Consider the following 12,088-nt stretch of genomic DNA (forward strand, 5'->3'; position numbering starts at 1 on the left):
TAGATATGAACGAGTACAACCGGATCTCGATGTGCTCATCCGCTAAAGAAATATGGGACAAGTTGGAGATATGCCATGAAGGGACTAATCAAGTCAAAGAGACGAAGATCGATCTACTCCAACTCAAATACGAAACATTTGAGATGGAAACCAATGAGGACGTCGACACAATGTTCCGAAGGCTTACTCAAATCATCAATGAGTTAGCCCAACTTGGAGAAAAGTATCCATCCAAGCAAGTTTGGAGAAGAGCTCTACGCGTCCTACCCAAGGAGTGGGATGCCAAGAGGACGGCCATCATTGAGTCCAACAAAGGCGACAACGCATCCTACGATCTTGATCAACTACATGGGACACTAAAAACCCATGAGTTGGAAGTGGCTACAAGAAAAGAGTCAAAGAAGGAGGATTAGAAAACCAAGGCAAAGGGGATTGTCTTATCCACCCAAGTCGAAGAAGATGATGATGATATGGCTCTCTTCGCAAGAAAATTCAAAAAATTCATACGAGGAAACAACTTCAAAAAGAAGACGGATAGGGAAGTTACTTGCTACAATTGTCAACAACAAGGGCATTATGCAAATGAGTGCCCTCTCAAGAAGAAATATGACAAAGGCAAGAAGAAAGCACTCATAGCCACTTGGAGCGATAGCGATGACGACGATGAGGAAGCCAACCTTTGTCTCATGGCCAAAGATGATGACATCACCTCCGACGACAATGATGAGGTACCATCTTATGATGAAATACTTCAAGAATATAAACTTATGTTTGATATGGCTAAAACCCTTAGAAAAGAAAATAAACTTCTTAAAAATGAATTAGATTCTAAGAAGCATGAAAACCTAAGATTAAAGGATGACATAGCTCACTTAGAAAAATCATTTGATAAGTTCAATATTAGTAGCAATAAATTGAGTAACTTACTTAGCATGCAGAAATGTAGTTTTGATAAGGGTGGAATAGGGTATGGTATGAAATCAATTGACTTTACTAGCCTAATTGCAAAGGCAAAAATGAGATTACCCCCTACATGCTCTTATTGTTGTAAAATAGGACATGTTAGACATAAATGTAGATCTTTAAGATTTCAATATAATCAAAAGAGCTATATGAAATGGAGGTCTAAGAGTACTTAACAACTCATCAGTTGGCATTATGAGATTATGATCTAAGGGAGTTCATCATAGACCGGTTTAAATTGCCTTGATGCGACTGGTCTTCCTGATGAACGCTGCTCTGTCCAAGAAAATAGGTTTTTAAAGAGGCATAGCCCTACCTACTACTGGGAGCACTCTTAGAAAGTGGCGATGATGTTGCTATGAGAGACTGAACTCTAAGAAGTCTATTTTGTATCTCTCTTTTCTAACACTGTGGACCCAAAAGAACTAAAGGGTACCAAAATAAATTTTTTGTAGGGAAATAGGAAAAATGTTCTCCCTAGCATATGTTATCTAGACAGTGGATGTTCTAAACATATGACGGGAAACAAGGAGCTTCTACAATCCATCAAACCAAAGGAGAAGGGAACTGTCACCTTTGGAGACAACAGCAAAGGAGTTGTCGAAGGAATCGGCTCAATAGGTATATCTGAATCTTGCTTGATTGATGATGTACTCCTAGTGAATGGGCTTAAACATAATCTACTAAGCATAAGTCAATTGTGCGATAGAGGTTATGAAGTCAAATTCACTCCCCAACACTGTACCATATCACTCATGACTGACAAATCCATAAATTTCAAAGGTTATAGAAGTGAAAATGTATACAAGGTTTCTTTAAATAATTTATCTTTATCAAATATTAAAAGCCTTGTATCTTTGAATGTTGATGACAACATTCTTTGGCATAGACGACTAGGTCATGTTGGTCCTAGTACCATAGAAAAACTTTTTAAACTTGATTTAGTTGTTGGTATGCCAAAACTCAATTTAAAATTAGATTCTATTTGTGATGCATGTCAACTTGGCAAACATACAAGGGAATCTTTTAAAAGCAAAAATTTTATATCAACTTCTATGCCCCTTGAACTTCTTCACCTAGATCTATGTGATCCCTCGAGGAACGCTAGCCTAGGAGGGAAGCTTTATGCATTTTTCATTGTGGATGATTTCTCACGATTCACGTGGACATTGTTTTTAGTCCACAAAAATGATGTCTTTGATTATTTTAAAACTTTTGTGAAACGTGTTGAGAATGAGAAAAATCTTTCAATAAAGCAGATCCGTCGTGACCACGGAACTGAATTTCAAAATGAGAGTTTTTCAAACTTTTGTGAAGAGAAAGACATCGGTCATAATTTTTCTTGTCCTAGGACTCCTCAACAAAACGGGGTCGTTGAGAGGAAAAATAGGACACTTGTGGAGATTGCAAGGACCATGATATGTGAGCATTCTCTACCAAAATATTTTTGGGCTGAAGCAATGAACACTGCCTGTTACATTATCAATCGCGTATCAATAAGGCCAATTCTCAAGAAAACTCCATATGAATTATGGAGAGGGAGAAAGCCTAACATTTCTTACTTTCGAGCTTTCGGTTCCAAATGCTACATACATAACAATGGTAAGGACAACCTTGGAAAATTTGATGCCAAATCCGACAAAGGTATCTTTCTCAGATATTCTACCTCAAGTAATGCCTTTAGAGTTTTTAATAAACGCACTTTACTTGTTGAAGAATCTATGCATGTTATTTTTGATGAATCTATGTCTACTATTGTTCGCACTAATATTGATGATGTAGAATTACTCGAAGAAGAGTTGGCTTCCTCAAGCCTAAATGATATAGATGTTTCCGTTGAGGAAACACCACTTCCGAAGGATTGGACGCTTCACAAAGATCACCCAATGGATCTTATCATCGAAAGTCTTTCGAAGGGAGTAGCCACTCGTTCTTCTCTTAATAATATTTGCAATCATCTTGCTTTTGTTTCGCATGTTGAACCTAAGTGTATTGATGATGCTTTATTAGATGATTCTTGGATTATTGCTATGCAAAATGAGTTGAATGAGTTTAAACGCAATAATGTTTGGAATCTTGTTCCTAGGCCGCACGATAGATCTATCATAAGAACTAAATGGGTGTTTAGGAATAAACTTGACGAGCATGGTACTATCACTAGAAATAAAGCTAGGCTTGTAGCGAAAGGATATAGTCAAGAAGAAGACATAGATTACGATGAAACTTATGCGCCTGTTGCTAGACTAGAATCTATTCGCATGCTACTTGCTTTTGCTTGCTCCAGAAATTTTAAGTTATTTCAAATGGATGTCAAAAGTGCTTTTCTTAATGGTGAATTGAAAGAGGAGGTGCACATTGAATAACCTGATGGCTTTGTTGATGCATTATTACCTGATCATGTGTATAAACTAAACAAAGCTTTGTATGGTTTGAAACAAGCTCCTCGAGCTTGGTATGAAAAACTATCAACTTTCCTTGTTTCAAATGATTTTTCAAGAGGAAAGATTGATATTACTTTGTTTACCAAACATGACAAAGATGATTTATTAATTGTGCAAATTTATATTGATGACATAATTTTTGGTTCTACTAATAAAACTCTTTGTCAAGAATTCTCTAAGTTGATGCAGGAACACTTCAAGATGAGTATGATGGGAGAACTTAACTATTTCCTCGGATTACAAATCAAACAGTGCAAGGATGGGTTCTTTGTGAACCAAAGCAAATACATCAAGGAGATTCTAAAGAAGTTTGGAATGGAGAACACAAAATCATCATCTACACCGATGAGCACAGTAATCAGACTCGACAAGGATGAAAATGGTAAAACTGTAGATCAATCTTCCTTTCGTAGTATGATTGGCTCCTTATTATATGCTACTGCTAGTAGACCGGACATTATGTTTAGTGTTTGCCTGTGTGCACGATTTCAGTCATGTCCAAAGGAATCACATTTGTTCGCCTTAAAACGCATTTTCAAATATCTTTCAAATACTCCAAATCTCGGATTGTGGTATTCGAAAAATTCTTTCTTTGATTTAAAAGCATATTGTGATGCCGACTTTGGTGGATATAAGGTGGACCGTAAAAGCACTAGTGGAACTTATTTCTTTTTAGGAAACTGTTTAGTTTCTTGGTTTTTAAAGAAACAAAATTGTGTTGCGTTGTCAACGACCGAAGCCGAATATATGGCTGCTGGTAGTTGTTATGCGCAAATTCTTTGGATGAAGCATCAATTGCTCGACTATGGCGTCTCTTTTTCAAAAATCCTTATTTTCTGTGACAACACTAGCGCCATATGTCTAACAAAGAATCCGATTCAACATTCGCGCACCAAACATATTGACATTCGTCATCATTTTATTCGTGACCACATCGAATGAAATGAAGTTGAACTTCAATATGTTGACACGACAAATCAAATTGCCAATATTTTTACAAAACCACTAGATGAAAATACTTTTATTCGTTTGCGTGGTGAACTTGGCATGATTGAGTTGTAATCACTTGTTTACATATTCTAAAGATAATGACATATCAAGGGGGAGCTTAATATAAAATTCGAGCAACTTAATTTTGGATAATACAAATTAATTGTATTTATTCAATATTATACGCTCATATTTTGTTATTTATGTGAAATTTATGTGTTGCATTTTAGAAATCATATTTCAATTCTCATGTTTTTGCATACTTTTCCAGTCTTTTTGATTATCACAAAAAGGGGGAGAATTAGTTTGGTTAAATACTTTAACTAAAGGGAAGAGTTAGTATGGTTAAATGCATGAAGAATAAAATCGGTTATTTGATAAACAAACTCTTCTTCACTAATTGTTTAATTTAGGGGGAGTTTTATTCATGCAATTATATTGTGCAAATTTAAATTATTTATTTAATATTGTACATTTATTTCTCCTATTTAACCAAGTTTTGTGATCATCAAAAAGGGGGAGATTGTTACGCCTTAAACGCATACAAATCTCGTGTTATGAGATTAATGTTTTTAATGCATTAACAAATCTCATAATATTATGTTTTGATGATTACAAAACTCGGTTAATTGTTACTAACCATTTAAAGTGAGATTTTGCAGATTAGATTTATTGAAAAATAAATTATTTAAAGTTATTTTGAAGTTATACATGTATTTATAAAGTCTTGTATTGCTCATTGAATGGATGGAACATTGTTAAGAGATATGAAGAAAAAGACAAGAAGAAGCCAAAGTATGGAGTAGCAACTTCCGAAAATTATTGGAAATTTTCTATGACTCCAAATTGGATCTTCACTGATCATAATCTAGATACAGAAGTGTTACAAGTACTGTACAAATTTGAGAGCAATCCAACGGCTAGAATGAGAGATATGAATTTTTCCATATATGCTGCAAGGAACGAAACCATGAAGATTTGACTTCAGAAAATAACTGGGAATGTTTGAGAAATCCAAATCAAATCTCCACCAATCAGATTCAGAATAATGATGTTATAAATCTTATGTCCAAATTTCAGGTCAATCCAACGGATGGATTAAGAGATATGAATTTTTCAAATTTGTTGCACAGAACAGGTTCGAAAACATGATGAAGCGACTTCCGAAAATTACTGGAAATGTTTCACTAGTTCAAATCAAATCTCCACCGTTCCGAATAAAGATCTGGATGTTTTAAAGCTTCGGTTCAAATTTCAGATTAATCCAACGGTTGGATTGGAAGATATAATTTTTCCACAAAATCCGCTCAGTGCTGGGAAAAAGATGGCAGCGGCGCCGAACACTTTTTGTCTCTCATTGACTTCTTAACACACGCTCCAAGCACTCAAATCAGATTCAAATCTTTGCCAACTATAAATAGAGGTCATCCAAGTTCATTTGGAGACATCCCAACTCATCTCTTCTCTCCTTTGCAAGCAATTTCTCACTATCAAAGTGTTTGTGTGATATATTTGAGAGTGTTTGTAAAAATAGTTTGTGAGTTGGTTGTGCTATTGTTATAAACACTTGAGTGTGAAGCCAAGTGTGTTGTGCTATCGTTGTAAGCACTTGAGTGTGAAGCCAAGTGTTGTGTTGAGGCTATCCTTGGAGCCCTTAAGGCCAAGTGTTCGAGTTGTATCGGCGCGGTGATCGTGTTGAGTTGTACGGCTATCCTTGGAGCCATCCAGGCCAAGACGTTGAAGTGCTAGTGGATCCTTGGTTAATCGATCTTAACCAAGAAGGGGAGACGTAGACGATTTATCGTCGAACTTCCATAAACATCTCTTATTCCTTTTACTGCTTTATTTACATTACGCATTTATTTACCGCACTTATTATTAACTGCTTTAAGTCTTCCGCTTGCGTACTTGCATAATTGCTTTAAATTGCTAAAGTTGCCAATAGAACCTAAATCCCCCCCCCCCCCCCCCCCCCCCCCCCCCCCGATTAGGTTCTAACAGTGTATGTGCTTATTGCACCACCTCAACGATCAAAAATGGGTCCTCAAAGAAAAATCGGTATTTATATCGGTTATGATAGCCCATCAATCATTCGATATCTTGAGCCTCAGACAGGCGATGTGTTTACAGCACGCTTTGCTGATTGTCATTTTAATGAAGAAATCTTCCCAATGTTAGGGGGAGAAAAGAAACACACCGAAAAGGAAATCACATGGTATGTACCATCATTGTTACATTTGGATCCAAGGACCAAACAATGTGAGAAAGATGTACAACAAATTGTGCACTTGCAAAGAATTGCAAATCAAATTCCAGATGCATTTGCAGACACAAAAGGGGTAACAAAATCATATATACATGCTGTAAATGCCCCTACTCGAATTGAAATTCCAAAAAAACAAATTGAAGACACTCATGATGTCATAAAACGCTTGAAGCGTGGAAGGCCAGTCGGTTCCAAGGATAAAAATCCTTGGAAAAGAAAAGGCATAGAGAAACACGATGATCATAAAATAGAAAATGGTGTTCCAGAAGAAACATCTGATGATGAAAATATTCTGTCAGAACCACAAACTGACGAGAATCGTGAAATCTCTATCAATTATATTAATACTGGAAAAATATGGAACCGAAAAGATATAGAAGATATTGATGAGATATTTTCTTATAATGTGGCATGTGACATCATAAATGAAAATAAGGATCATGGACCAAAATCTTTTGGTGAATGTAAAACTCGTCATGATTGGGCCAAATGAAAAGATGTCATCCAGGTTGAATTGGATTCGCTAAATAAACGTAATGTTTTTGGACCTATAGTCCTCACACCTAAAAGTGTAAAACCTGTTGGATACATATGGGTTTTTATTCGAAAGCGAAATGAGAAAAATGAAATAGCAAGATATAAAGCTAGACTTGTTGCACAAGGTTTTTTTCAAAGGCCTGGAATTGATTATGAAGAAACGTATTCTCCTGTTATGGATGCAATTACGTTTCGATATTTGATTAGTTTGGCCGTGTCTGAAAATTTGGAAATGTGTCTTATGGATGTTGTTACAGCTTACTTATACGGATCACTTGATAGTGATATATACATGAAAATTCCTGAAGGATTTAAGATGTTTGAGGCACAAAGTTCAAAACCCAGAGAATTTTATTATGTAAAATTGCAAAGATCATTATATGGGTTGAAGCAATCCGGCCGAATGTGGTATAATCGGCTAAGTGAGCACTTGATGAAAAAGGGATATGTAAATGATCCAATATGCCCTTGTGTTTTCATCAAGAAAACAACATCCGGATGTGTAATTATTGCTGTATATGTTGATGATTTAAATATCATTGAAACGAATAAAGAAATTCAAAAAGTTATGATGTACTTGAAAGAAGAATTCGAAATGAAGGATCTTGGAAAAACCAAGTATTGCTTGGGTTTGCAAATTGAACAAAAAGAATGTGGAATTTTTGTTCACCAGGCAAATTATACAGAAAAGATCCTTAAACGTTTTAATATGGATAAATCAAATCCATTAAGTACTTCAATGGTTATAAGATCATTAAACATAGAAAAAGATCCATTTCGTCCATGTGAAGATGATGAAGTTATTCTTGGTCCAGAAGTACCATATCTAAGTGTCATTGGTGCCCTTATGTATCTTGCAAATTGCACTAGACCTGATATATCTTTTGCTGTAAATTTATTAGCAAGATTCAGTTCATATCCAACAAAGAGGCACTGGAATGGAATTAAACATATATTCCGTTATCTATGAGGAACGACAGATTTGAGACTTTTGTACTCAAAAGACACCAATCAAAATATCATTGGTTATGCTGATGCTGGATATTTATCTGATCCACATAAGACACGTTCCCAAATCGGATATGTATTTACTCGTGGAGGCACAACAATTTGTTGTGCTCCGTCAAGAGTGCGGCTGGCGTAGTAAATCGCCCGAAACATCTTATCTTTTCGTTGTCCCAAAACTGCTCCTACAGCATAATCGCTGGCATCACACATTACTTCAAACGGCTCCTTCCAGTCAGGCACAATCATAATAGGCGCAGAAATTAGTGCCTCCTTGATTTTCGTGAACGCCTGCAAACACGCATTATCAAAAATAAATGATGTATCTTTTTCTAACAAATTACATAAAGGCTTAGTAATTTTAGAAAAATCTTTAATAAAGCGACGATAAAACCCGGCGTGTCCCAAGAAACTTCTAATGACTTTCACATTATTTGGCGGTGGAAGCTTTTCAATCGCAACCACTTTTGCTCGATCCACCTCAAGCCCATTAGATGACACTTTATGCCCAAGTACGATGCCTTCTTGCACCATGAAGTGACATTTTTCCCAGTTAAGCACTAGATTTTTCTCTTGACAACGCTGCAAAACAAGGGTCAGATTGTGCAAACAATGATCAAACGAAGACCCAAACACAGAAAAATCATCCATAAAAATTTCCATGATTTCTTCCACCATGTCGGAAAAATTTGCCATCATGCACCGCTGAAAAGTAGCCGGTGCATTACACAAACCAAATGGCATTCTCCTAAAAGCATAAGTACCATAGGGACTTGTGAAAGTTGTTTTCTCTTGATCCTCTGGCGCTATAGCAATTTGATTATAGCCAGAATAGCCATCTAAAAAACAGTAATGTTTATAACCTGCCAACCTGTCAAGCATCTGATCAATAAAAGGAAGAGAAAAATGATCTTTTGTAGTAGCCTTATTCAACCTTCTATAATCAATGCAAACTCTCCAACCAGTAACAGTACGAGTTGAAATCAACTCGTTTTTCTCATTTTTAACTACAGTCATACCTCCCTTTTTCGGCACAACCTGTACTGGTGACACCCAAGAACTGTCAGAAATAGCATAAATAATACCCGCATTCAATAATTTCAACACCTCAGCTTTTACCACTTCTTTCATCGCAGGATTTAACCTCCTTTGATGATCAACATATGGATTATATGACTCCTCCATTAAAATCTTATGCATGCAAATATTGGGACTAATTCCCTTGATATCAGAAATTGACCAACCCAACGCAGATTTAAATTTTCTCAAAACTCTTAATAATTTATCTTTTTCATCATGAGTAAGAGAAGATGAAATAATTACCGGGTTAGTCGAATTTTCTCCCAAAAATGCATAACATAAATGACCAGGCAGTTCTTTCAATTCAGGAGTAGAAACTGATACCTCTTTTTCGACTTCCGAAGACAATGATTCAATTTTTTCTTGGCCATCTTTTTCCTTTGGCAAACTTTCAAGAGCGAGAAATTGCTCTCTAAGTTCCCAATCATCCCCATCAAATTGGGTTATGGAATTAATTAAGCACCTCGCCAAAACGTCCTCCAATTCCAATCCTGCACAAAAATTATTCTCATAAGAATTAGATAAATCAATGCGATTACAAGAATGTACCTCCTCTTGGTATTTCATGGTTTTATAGATATTGAAAGTGACAGCATCACCACCAACTCGTAGAGTTAGTTCACCCTCCTGCACATCAATTAACGCTCTGCCAGTCGCCAAGAATGGTCTCCCCAAAATTAGAGGGACATCTTGATCTTCTTCCATATCAAGCACTACAAAGTCAGTAGGAAAAATAAACTTATCTACTTTTACCAGTACATCTTCCACAACTCCTCTAGGATAAGTAAGAGAACGATCAGCCAATTGCAGAGTAATCGTGGTTGGTTTCACCTCGCCAAGCTCCAAAGACCTGAAAATAGACAAAGGCATTAAATTAATACTTGCACCTAAATCACATAATGCCCTATTAACAGTCGCACCACCAATAATACAAGGAATAGTGAAACTCCCTGGGTCTTTCAGTTTCTGTGGCAATTTCTTTTGTAGGATGGCGCTGCACTCCTCTGTCAACTTCACTGTTTCAAACTCTTCAAGCTTTCTCTTCCTCGCCATCACATCTTTCATGAATTTAGCATAGTGTGGCATCTGCTCCAAAGCATCAGTGAATGGAATATTAATATGAATTTTCTTGAAAATGTCAAGAAACTTAGAAAACCTCTCATCTAACGCTTTCTTCTTGAACCGCTGAGGATATGGTAGAACAGCTTTTGACACAAGCGGTTTCTCAGGAACAACTGCAGACTTGCTGGAAGTTTTGCTATCAGAATTTTCGGACTCCACCACAATCTCATCAACTTCCTCATCATCCACTGCCTTTGGATTATCAGTCCCAATTTCTTTACCACTTCTAAGAGTAACAACCTTACATTGCTCCCTAGGATTAACCTCAGTATTGCTAGGAAACACACCTCTCTGCTGATTATTCAATGCATTAGCCAGTTGACCAATTTGTGTTTCAAGATTTTTCATAGAAGCGCTCACATTGGTCAAGTGTGTCTCCATACTGTCAAGCCTATTTTCATTCCTCTTAAATCTTGTGGATGATTATGCAATAAAACTACCCACCAAATCTTCCAACGATGCCTTACCCTCACCATTCTGAGTATTGAACCCCGGTGGAGGATTCAACACATTCTTATTGTTTGCATAAGAAAAATTCTCGTGATTACGCAAACTAGGATGATACTGATTGGGTACAGGATTACCTCGATAATTGTTGTAATTCCTGTTGTTCACATATTGAGCTTGCTCCACACTCTCAAATCCATCAGCAGAATTTACGGCAGTCGCCAGTGATGCTGTCTCATTAGAACTTTGATTCCCTTTGGTCAGTGCAGCCAACTGTGTAGAAATAGTAGCCATCTGAGCGGTCAAAGCAGTGAATGCATCCACTTCATGAATTCCAGCAGCAGGCTTCCTTATTGCAGACCTCTCACTCGGCCACTGATAACTGTTAACAGTCATTTGCTCAAGCATCTCATAAGCCTGTTCAGGAAATTTAGAAAATATCGAACCTCCAGCTGCAGCATCCACAGAAATACGAGTTGGCCCATTCAAACCATTGTAAAATAATTCAATCTGTTCCCAGTCCGGAAAATTATGGTTTGGACACTTTCTAAGCAACTCCTTGTACCGCTCCCAGGCTTCATATAACTGCTCAAAATCCTGCTGTTTGAATGTAGTAATCTCTATTTTCAACTGAGCCGACTTAGCAGGTGGAAAATACTTAGCCAAAAATTTGGAAGCCATATCATCCTATGTAGTGATACTCCCAAGAGGTAGTGATTCCAACCAACTACGAGCATTGTCCCTAAAAGAGAACGGGAACAATCGTAGTTTGATGGTGTCCTCAGTAACACCATGAATTTTTACTGTGTCAGCAATCTCCAAAAAAGTGCGCAGGTGCAAATTTGGATCTTCAGTAGCTGCACCCCTGAACTGATTCTGCTGCACCATATTAATCAGAGCTGGCTTCAATTCAAAGTTATTCGCCGTGATGTTCTGCCGAGCAATCCCAGAATAATGTGTATTGATCACCGGTCGAAAGTGATCTCTGATCGGCACCTGAGCATTATTGACAGCTCTTTCCCTTTCTCTTTCTTCAGCCATTTGTTGCAACTCTTCTCTTCTAGCTTTTCGCAAGGCTTTAGCAGTTTTCTCGATTTCCGGATCAAAGAGCAGTGAGTCGTAACTTTGGCTTTTTCGCATAAACTGCATAGACAAAAATAAAAATAAAATTTAAAATTAGAACCAACAAATAAAATAAAATGCTCTAAATCAAAATTAAGACTAATTAGCACAATTT

At 36.8% G+C, this 12,088-nt stretch overlaps 1 non-coding gene across 1 annotated transcript; it reads left to right on the forward strand.

Annotated features, from left to right (window-relative positions):
- The first annotated feature begins 11,377 nt into the window (after positions 1–11,377).
- On the forward strand, positions 11,378–11,483 carry LOC140869946 (small nucleolar RNA R71). The gene has a single exon (XR_012146934.1). It is a non-coding gene; the product is annotated as a small nucleolar RNA R71 (small nucleolar RNA).
- Positions 11,484–12,088: the final 605 nt, after the last annotated feature.

Source organism: Henckelia pumila, chromosome 4, assembly GCF_033568475.1.
Source record: "Henckelia pumila isolate YLH828 chromosome 4, ASM3356847v2, whole genome shotgun sequence".
Taxonomy (NCBI): domain Eukaryota; kingdom Viridiplantae; phylum Streptophyta; class Magnoliopsida; order Lamiales; family Gesneriaceae; genus Henckelia; species Henckelia pumila.